Here is a 9,750-nt window from a genome sequence, read left to right as displayed (position 1 = left end):
ATCCTGGCGGTTGGCGGAGTGGCGTGGAGGGGGGTTGGGCAGGGGGATGGAGCATTGGAAGTTAAGACCAGGTTTAGCCTTTGTTCTCTCTCTTTTTACGTCTGGGCTTCACAAGAGAAGGTCACGATTGGCTTGTGGGTTATCTTTCATTTATTTGGCGTGGGCTACGGCCAAACAGTAGCCTGTGTAAAGTTGGTTTAATAAACCGTCCATTCGTAAACTCAATCCTCTGTCTGGACAGTTGTTCTTTTATGATCTAGTCAGGTCATCAAATTGGTGTCAGAAGTAAAAACGTTGATAAAAGTTAGCCAGCTAGCTAGCTGACTTCTGTGGCTAGCTACCGTAGGTGAGAACGGGGGTTGAAGATGCTTCGAGGGAATCCGAAAGTGAAGGTGGAGGTAGGGGACGATTATGGCCAAGGAGGTGCGTGTGCATGGACGTCGGGGGTTCTGGCTGAGGAGATCGCCAGGGCATCAGAGCCCAGAGGCCTCTTGAGGGAGGACGTTAGAGTGATGGCGGCTGAAGCGGGCATGAGTGCTTCGTCGACTGTGTTTCGCGCGGATTCTGGTGGGCGGACCGAAGGGGTGACGTCGACGCGGCGGGACGAGGAATCTGGGGCTCAGGATGTAAACAAACATGGCGGCGCCCAGTTCCCGGCTGCGTCCGTATCCGTTAAGACCCCGAAGTATTCCGGTAAGGCGGATTGGGAAGCTTTTCATGCTCAGTTTGAACTGTTAGCTCATTTTAGGGGGTGGTTGGATGAAGATAGGGCACTGCAGTTGGCTTTATGCCTCACGGATGAAGCTCTGGCCTGTTTGATATTGATTAGCCCCGAAGACAGACGTGATTATGGTGCTTTAGTGGGAGCACTGAGGAGGCGCTATGGACAGTGTGTACAGCCCGGGCTACTGCGCTCCGAACTGAGTAATAGACGCAGGCAGCCTGGAGAGCCTCTACGGGTGCTAGCTAATGACATTGAGAGCCTCTCTCGGCGGGCATATGCTCACATGCCCCCCTCCGTGCAGAGCGAGCTAGCACGGGACCAGTTCATACAGGCGCTCTCTCCTACGGAGCTGCGCATACAGACCCAGCTGGCTCATCCTGAGTCATTGCAGGTAGCCTTGGAGATGGCTTTGGAGAGGGAGCTGGTGTGGGCTGGGGCTTCAGCTGGGGCTTTGGTGGGGGTGCAGGGAGACAGACCCTCTGTGCGAGCTGGGGGGCAGAGCAGCCCGGAGCCGGAAAAGCCTGCATGGGTGGCTGAAATGACAGAACTCATTCGTGCTGTGTCGCTACAGGCGGCACGAAACACACGCCCTGGTCCCAGGGTCTGCTGGGGTTGTGGCCAGCCAGGCCATCTGCGCCGAGATTGTCCCATGTCCCCCAGAGCTCAGGGAAACGGCTCGGGGTCCGCATAGACCGGGTAGTGCGGACCCCTGGTTTTCTATCCCAACCACCATCTTCTTCAGGAGGAGCCCACCGGCACAGACGGGGAAGCAAGGCTCCACTTCCCCCAGAAGCAGACGAGGGCAAGCGGATGGAGCCTGTTGTTGTGGTGGGCCGGACCTGTGTTGGGGACTTTTGTCATGTCCCTGTCACTGTGGAGGGGGTGCCCTGCTCCGCCCTGGTGGACACTGGGTCCACAGTAACCCTGGTGAGGCCAGATATTGTGCCAGGTTGGACTCAGTGTGAGCCTACAACTGTGCAGCTCCGCACAGTCACAGGTGAGCTGGCACCCATGAAAGGGAAGGGAATAATGACTCTGACAGTAGGGGGCAGGACTGTGCGTCATCCTGTGTGGGTGGCGGCTCTGCAGGACCCTTGTATCCTGGGATTGGACTTTCTTAGGAGCACAGGCTGCCAGTTAGACCTAAATAGGGGCACACTGAGCTTCCAGGGAGGGCCGGAGGTCACCATGGCCCCTAATGTCACATTCACTCAACCCAACAAACCCTTTACTCCAACAGTTAAAGCAGCAGAGACTCATGGCTGCCCCCCCTCCCCCACATCTGGGTGTGACTTTTCCCCAGCCCCCCTGTCACCTACGGCGTTGCGTTACATTCCCCCAGCTACCTCCACGACACAGTCCTCTGTGAGCCCGGGCCGCGCCCCCCCAGCCCAGCTACCCCAGATGGGAGGGGAGAGGACACTGTCTGCAGTGAGGGAGATATGGGGGAGGAACTGTGTTGGTCTTGACCCCGAGCAGCAGGAACGGTTGAGGCAGTTGCTGTTTGAATTCAGAGACAGCTTTGCGCTGAGTGAGGAAGAGGTGGGTCAGACTCATCTGGTGCAGCATGAGATCGACACAGGTGATGCTCGACCTATCAAGATGCGTCCCCGCCGTATCCCGCTGGCACGCCAGGAGGCGGCAGACAAGGCTGTGTTGGAGATGCAGCGGGCAGACTTCATTGAGCCCTCAGACAGCCCCTGGGCGGCGCCAGTCGTCATGGTTCCGAAGAAGGGGGGCAAGCTGAGGTTCTGTGCGGACTACAGGCGGCTGAATGAGGTAACCAGGAAGGACTCATACCCCATACCACGTATCGATGAGTCGCTGGACCTGGTTAGGGGGTCCTCCTGGTTCTCCTCACTAGACCTCCGCAGTGGCTACTGGCAGGTGCCCCTCTCCCCAGAGGCCAGAGCCAAAACTGCGTTCTCCACTAACAGAGGACACTGGCAGTTCAAGGTCCTGTGCTTTGGCCTGTGCAACGCTCCAGATACTTTTGAGCGTTTGATGGACAGGGTGCTGGATGGCATCCCCCGACAGCAGTGTCTGGTATACCTCGATGACATCCTGGCCCATGGCAGCTCCTTCCAGTCAGCCCTGGGGGCGCTACGGTGTGTGCTGGAGAGGGTGGCTGCCGCAGGTCTGAAGCTCCACCCCGAGAAGTGCCACTTCATGAGGAGAGAGGTGTCCTTCTTGGGCCACCGAGTGGGGAAGGAGGGGATCAGCACCATGGAGGACAAGGTAGCGGCTGTCAGAGACTGGCCCACCCCCACCGACCAGCGTCAGCTGAAGAGCTTCCTGGGCCTGGCCTCGTACTACAGGAGGTTTGTACGGGGCTTCTCAAGCGTTGCTGCTCCACTGAACCGCCTGCTGCCGAAGGACAAGGCTTTCACTTGGACAGTGGAGTGTGAGGAGGCGTTCAACACCCTCACGTGCACTGATCGGGGCCCCCGTGCTCGCCCCCCCTGACCTCACATTGCCCTTTATCCTGGACACAGACGCGAGCAATGTGGGCATGGGTGGGGTGCTGGCCCAGGTGGGGCCAGAGGGGGAGAGAGCGGTGGCGTACTTCAGCAAAACATTTGACAAACATGAGCGCCGCTACTGTGTCACCCGGCGGGAGCTCTTGGCTGTTGTGGCTTCCGTCAAACACTTCAAGTACTACCTGGGTGGTCTGCCCTTTACTGTAAGGACTGACCACTCTGCTCTCCAGTGGCTCATGTCTTTCAGAGAGCCAGAGGGGCAGGTGGCACGCTGGTTGGAGGAGCTTCAGCCGTATGACTTCACGGTGGTGCACAGGGCAGCGGCACGCCACTCCAACGCCGACGCCATGTCCCGTCGGCCCTGTACTGCAGACGGCTGCCGCCACTGTGAACGGAGAGAGGGATGGGAGAGAGAGCTGTGTGCAGAGGAGGGGGTCTGTGCCACAGTGTGTCGGGCGAGCGGGCCTGTCTGCTGTGAGCTGCAGACTGTCGACGTGGCTGAATGGGGGCAGCAGCAGGGACGGGACACAGACCTACAGCCAGTGCTACAGTGGGTAGAGGCGCAGGTGAGGCCACCATGGGAAGAGGTGACAGCGCTCTCACTCGCGACCAAAGGGTTGTGGTCAAAGTTTGAGCGACTGCGGCTGGCTGATGGCGTGTTACAGCGGGCATGGATGGAGTCAGCTACGGGGGAGGAGAGGTGGCAGGTGGTGGTCCCAAAAGCATTGCGGGAGGCTGTGCTCCAGAGTACTCATGGGGGGGTGGGGACTGGACACTTTGGGGTCACAAAAACACTGCGCCGCCTCCGTCAGGGCTTTTACTGGGGGCAGCACAAGAGGGATGTGGAAGACTTTTGCCGCCGCTGTGACAACTGCACAGCGAGAAAGGGCCCCCCAGGCCGCTCTCATGCTCAGCTCCAACAGTTCCCAGTGGGGGCTCCCATGGAGAGGGTGGGAGTGGATGTGGTTGGGCCGTTCCCCACCACAGACAGTGGAAACCGCTGGGTGCTCACGGCCATGGACTATTTCACAAAATGGCCCGAGGCCTATGCTCTGCCTGACCAGGAGGCAGAGACCATCGTCGACGCCCTGACAGCGGGGATGTTCAGCAGGTTTGGAGCTGCAGAGTCCATCCACAGCGACCAAGGCAGAAACTTTGAGTCCCGTGTGTTCACCACCATGTGTGAGAGGCTGGGTATGCACAAGACCCGCACTACTCCTCTCCATCCTCAAAGTGATGGCCTTGTGGAGCGCTTCAACAAAACGCTTGGACAGCAGCTGGCCATCGTCTCTTCCAAACACCAGCGTGACTGGGACAAGCACCTGCCTATGGTCCTCATGGCATGCCGCTCCGCTGTCCAAGACTCCACCTCCTGCACGCCTGCCCTCCTCATGCTGGGGAGAGAGATCCGTACCCCTGCGGAGATGGCGTTTGGTCGGCCCCTGGATAGCCCTCATGTTTCCCCGGGGCCGGAGTATGCCCGGAGACTCCAGGACCGCCTGGAGACAGCCCACACCTTCGCCAGAGAGCAGCTGCTGAATGCAGGTGTGAGGCAGAAGAGGAACTATGACGTGCACACCCGGGGAAGGCACTTTGTGGCTGGGGAGCTGGTCTGGGTCTACAGCCCGCTAAGGAAAAAAGGCAGATGCCCCAAGTTGGACAGTCACTGGGTGGGACCCTGCAGTGTCCTGGAGAGGGTAGGGGAGGTTGTTTACCGGGTGCAGCTTCCTCCCAGGGGGAGAAAGGTGACACTGCACCGGGACAGGTTAGCCCCATATAGAGGGGCCTCTTCTCCCCAAACCCCAGGAACCCCCACAATTCCCCTCTCTGGCAATGACATTCTCCAGGCACCCACCCCCAGGTGCCGCAGACAAGGCTCCAGACAGCCCACTCCCCCTGTGTCACCGCGTGGTTCCCCAGAGCCACGGACTGTATTACCCGTTCCCGCTTCCTTGTCCCCCATGTCCTTGCCTTCATCCCCTGGTTCCCAGAGGGGCACTCTGCGGCCATCACAGCCACGCAGGCAAAGGAGACCTCCGGGTCGCTTCAGAGACTTTGTTTGTTCCCTCAGGGACGAGGGACTTTGTGGTGGGGGGGCTGTGTAGCGACCCGCACAGACAGCTGTGTGTTATGTGTTAGGCTAGTAGATGGTTGTGTTGTACCTACCAGTACCCAGTGTTCGCGGGGTCCGACATGTCAATCAACCTGCTATCTGCCAATCACGGGAATGCCTGGAATGTTCTGATGCCGGGCATCCTGGCGGTTGGCGGAGTGGCGTGGAGGGGGGTTGGGCAGGGGGATGGAGCATTGGAAGTTAAGACCAGGTTTAGCCTTTGTTCTCTCTCTTTTTACGTCTGGGCTTCACAAGAGAAGGTCACGATTGGCTTGTGGGTTATCTTTCATTTATTTGGCGTGGGCTACGGCCAAACAGTAGCCTGTGTAAAGTTGGTTTAATAAACCGTCCATTCGTAAACTCAATCCTCTGTCTGGACAGTTGTTCTTTTATGATCTAGTCAGGTCATCACAATACTATCCTGCCACACTGATTCCAGACCTGCTCTCTTATTTGTACATAGAGGTTATGGGGAGGGCCAATGGTATAAGTAACTGATCTTGACACAGGTCTTGGTAGTGGTAATCACGTCACGTAGCCTTGTCTAGTCGTATCCCTACTGAATTTGATTCGTGGGAAAAGGCAATCGAGTTTGACATTTTTCAAGTCCAAAAATCCAGAGAAAGATGGTGAATTGATCCCAGAACGAGCCAGAGAACTGTCAGTGCCGGAGGAGAGGGTTAGGGGCTAATCCGGCCAGTTCAGCATCACCACCGGCACCTCAACTAGCTAGTAGGCCTACTAGCGAGTCAGACTCAGCCCGAGAGGGAGTAGGGGAACTGCGGGAGGGCAGTGCATCCACCGACGAAGTGCTCGGACCAGGTGCAATTTGCAGTTCAAGAACAGCAAACATATAATTCCTGATTTGTCATGCAGAATTCAGTTGGGCTGTACAACATGCAAAAAGGTAGTGAGATTGGGTCTAGAAACGACTGTAGGGATTAAACTAGCAAAAGAGTATGTGGAATGTACAGGAAATTAACATCCTATGCATCAGACGTAAAAAAAATAAAAAATAAAAACAACAACAAAGAGCTCTCAGAAAAAAGGGTTTTGAACATGCCTGAACCAAGGCGCATTTGGTGGCAGCAAGCCTTGTAGACAAGGCTAAAGAGGACACCCAGGTTAACACTCAAAATAAAAATAGACTCTACACCCGGAGTCTTCAGAACAGCCTTAGAAGGAGGCTAAACATCACAGCCACAGGCCCGCTCATGGCTTGGAGCAAGAAGTTGACTCTCAGGAGTTAAATGGACTTGACAAGGGGAGAGTCATTGTGGGAGGTTTTGAAAACTAAAGGTAGGACATTTATTTCCTTTGCCTTCACAGCACAGAACAAGTTTGTAATCTGAATATGTGCTTCATATTATCACATAGGCAGGAGGCCTATATATTCTCATACGTGTGTTCTGCTGTAGCCTACATTGATTTATTTTATTTGAAGTTATATTCCTGTATTGTGATATTTGTTCTACTGCTACATTGATGTCTTGAAAAGTATATGAAATTCGGGTCTTGTAAGCCCCACAGCTGAGTATGTGTGCATATGGCGGGTGTTCTGCAGTGTTGTCTACAAATGTTGCTGTACATTGATGTCTAGAAAATTAGGCTATAAGAAAGTCGGACTCGTGTAAGCCCCGCACAAGTACAGTTGAAGTCGGAAGTTTACATACACCTTAGCCAAATACATTTAAACTCAGTTTTCCACAATTCCTGACATTTAATCCTAGTAAAAATTCCCTGTCTTAGGTCAGGTAGGATCATCACTTTATTTTAAGAATGTGAAATGTCAGAATAATAGTAGAGAGAATGATTTATTTCAGCTTTTATTCCTTTCATCACATTCCCAGTGCGTCAGAAGTTTACATACACTCAATTAGTATTTGGTAGTATTGCCTTTAAATTGTTTAATTTGGGTAAAACGTTTTGGGTAGCCTTCCACAAGCTTCCCACAATAAGTTGGGTGAATTTTGGCCCATTCCTCCTGACAGAGCTGGTGTAACTGAGTCAGGTTTGTAGGCCTCCTTGCTCGCACACACTTTTTCAGTTCTGCCCACAAATGTTGTATAGGATTGAGGTCAGGGCTTTGTGACGGCCACTCCAATACCTTGACTTTGTTGTCCTTAAGCCATTTTGCCACAACTTTGGAAGTATGCTTGGGGTCATTGTCCATTTGGAAGACCCATTTGCGACCAAGCTTTAACTTCCTGACTGACGTCTTGAGATGTTGCTTCAATATATCCACATAATTTTCCTTCCCCATGATGCCATCTATTTTGTGAAGTGCACCAGTCCCTCCTGCAGCAAAGCACCCCCACAGCATGATGCTGCCACCCCGTGTGTCACGGTTGGGATGGTGTTCTTCGGCTTGCAAGCAACCCCCTTTTTCCTCCAAATACAACGATGGTCATTATGGCCAAACAGTTCTATTTTTGTTTCATCAGACCAGAGGACATTTCTCCAAAAAGTACGATCTTTGTCCCCATGTGCAGTTGCAAACCGTAGTCTGGCTTTTTTATGGCGGTTTTGGAGCAGTGGCTTCTTCCTTGCTGAGCGGCCTTTCAGGTTATGTCGATATAGGACTCGTTTTACTGTGGATATAGATACTTTTGTACCTGTTTCCTCCAGCATCTTCACAAGGTCATTTGCTGTTGTTCTGGGATTGATTTGCACTTTTCGCACCAAAGTATGTTCATCTCTAGGAGACAGAATGCGTCTCCTTCCTGAGCGATATGACGGCTGTGTGGTCCCATGGTGTTTATACTTGCGTACTATTGTTTGTACAGATGAACGTGGTACCGTCAGGCGTTTGGAAATTGCTCCCAAGGATGAACCAGACTTGTGGAGGTCTACAATTTGTTTTCTGAGGTCTTGGCTGATTTCTTTTGATTTTCCCATGATGTCAAGCAAAGAGGCACTGAGTTTGAAGGTAGGCCTTGAAATACATCCACAGGTACACCACCGATTGACTCAAATGATGTCAATTAGTCTATCAGAAGCTTCTAAAGCCATGACATCATTTTCTGGAATGTTCCAAGCTGTTTAAAGGCACAGTCAACTTAGTGTATGTAAACTTCTGACCCACTGGAATTGTGATACAGTGAATTATAAGTGAAATAATCTGTCTGTAAACAATTGTTGGAAAAATTACTTGTGTCATGCACGAAGTAGATGTCCTAACCGACTTGCCAAAACTATAGTTTGTAATCTTCAGTCCTTTAGCTCACATAGCAGACAAGACCTGCTTTATGAGGTACTACAAATCCATGGCAGGATTAGACAGATGGGTATACAGAAAATATTTACTTGGGTCCCAGCCCATGTGGCGGTGGAGGGGAACGAGGCAGTTGGTTGGTGTACTGGCTAACAAGCACATACAGTGGGGAAAAAAAGTATTTAGTCAGCCACCAATTGTGCAAGTTCTCCCACTTAAAAAGATGAGAGAGGCCTATAATTTTCATCATAGGTACACGTCAACTATGACAGACAAAATGAGAAAAAAAATCAGGCTGGGAAGACTGAATATGCAATAGGTAAGCAGCTTGGTTTGAAGAAATCAACTGTGGGAGCAATAATTAGGAAATGGAAGACATACCAGACCACTGATAATCTCCCTCGATCTGGGGCTCCACGCAAGATCTCACCCCGTGGGGTCAAAATGATCACAAGAACGGTGAGCAAAAATCCCAGAACCACACGGGGGGACCTAGTGAATGACCTGCAGAGAGCTGGGACCAAAGTAACAAAGCCTACCATCAGTAACACACTACGCCGCCAGGGACTCAAATCCTGCAGTGCAAGACGTGTCCCCCTGCTTAAGCCAGTACATGTCCAGGCCAGTCTGAAGTTTGCTAGAGTGCATTTGGATGATCCAGAAGAGGATTGGGAGAATGTCATATGGTCAGATGAAACCAAAATATAACTTTTTGGTAAAAACTCAACTCGTCATGTTTGGAGGACAAAGAATGCTGAGTTGCATCCAAAGAACACCATACCTACTGTGAAGCATGGGGGTGGAAACATCATGCTTTGGGGCTGTTTTTCTGCAAAGGGACCAGGACGACTGATCCGTGTAAAGGAAAGAATGAATGGGGCCATGTATCGTGAGATTTTGAGTGAAAACCTCCTTCCATCAGCAAGGGCATTGAATATGAAACGTGGCTGGGTCTTTCAGCATGACAATGATCCCAAACACACCGCCCGGGCAACGAAGGAGTGGCTTCGTAAGAAGCATTTCAAGGTCCTGGAGTGGCCTAGCCAGTCTCCAGATCTCAACCCCATAGAAAATCTTTGGAGGGAGTTGAAAATCTGTGTTGCCCAGCGACAGCCCCAAAACATCACTGCTCTAGAGGAGATCTGCATGGAGGAATGGGCCAAAATACCAGCAACAGTGTGTGAAAATCTTGTGAAGACTTACAGAAAACGTTTGACCT

The sequence above is a fragment of the Coregonus lavaretus genome, assembly GCF_964263955.1.
Source record: "Coregonus lavaretus genome assembly, chromosome: 14".
Lineage (NCBI taxonomy): Eukaryota > Metazoa > Chordata > Actinopteri > Salmoniformes > Salmonidae > Coregonus > Coregonus lavaretus.
The sequence above is the reverse complement of the archived record's forward strand: the minus strand, read 5'-3'. Positions refer to the sequence as shown.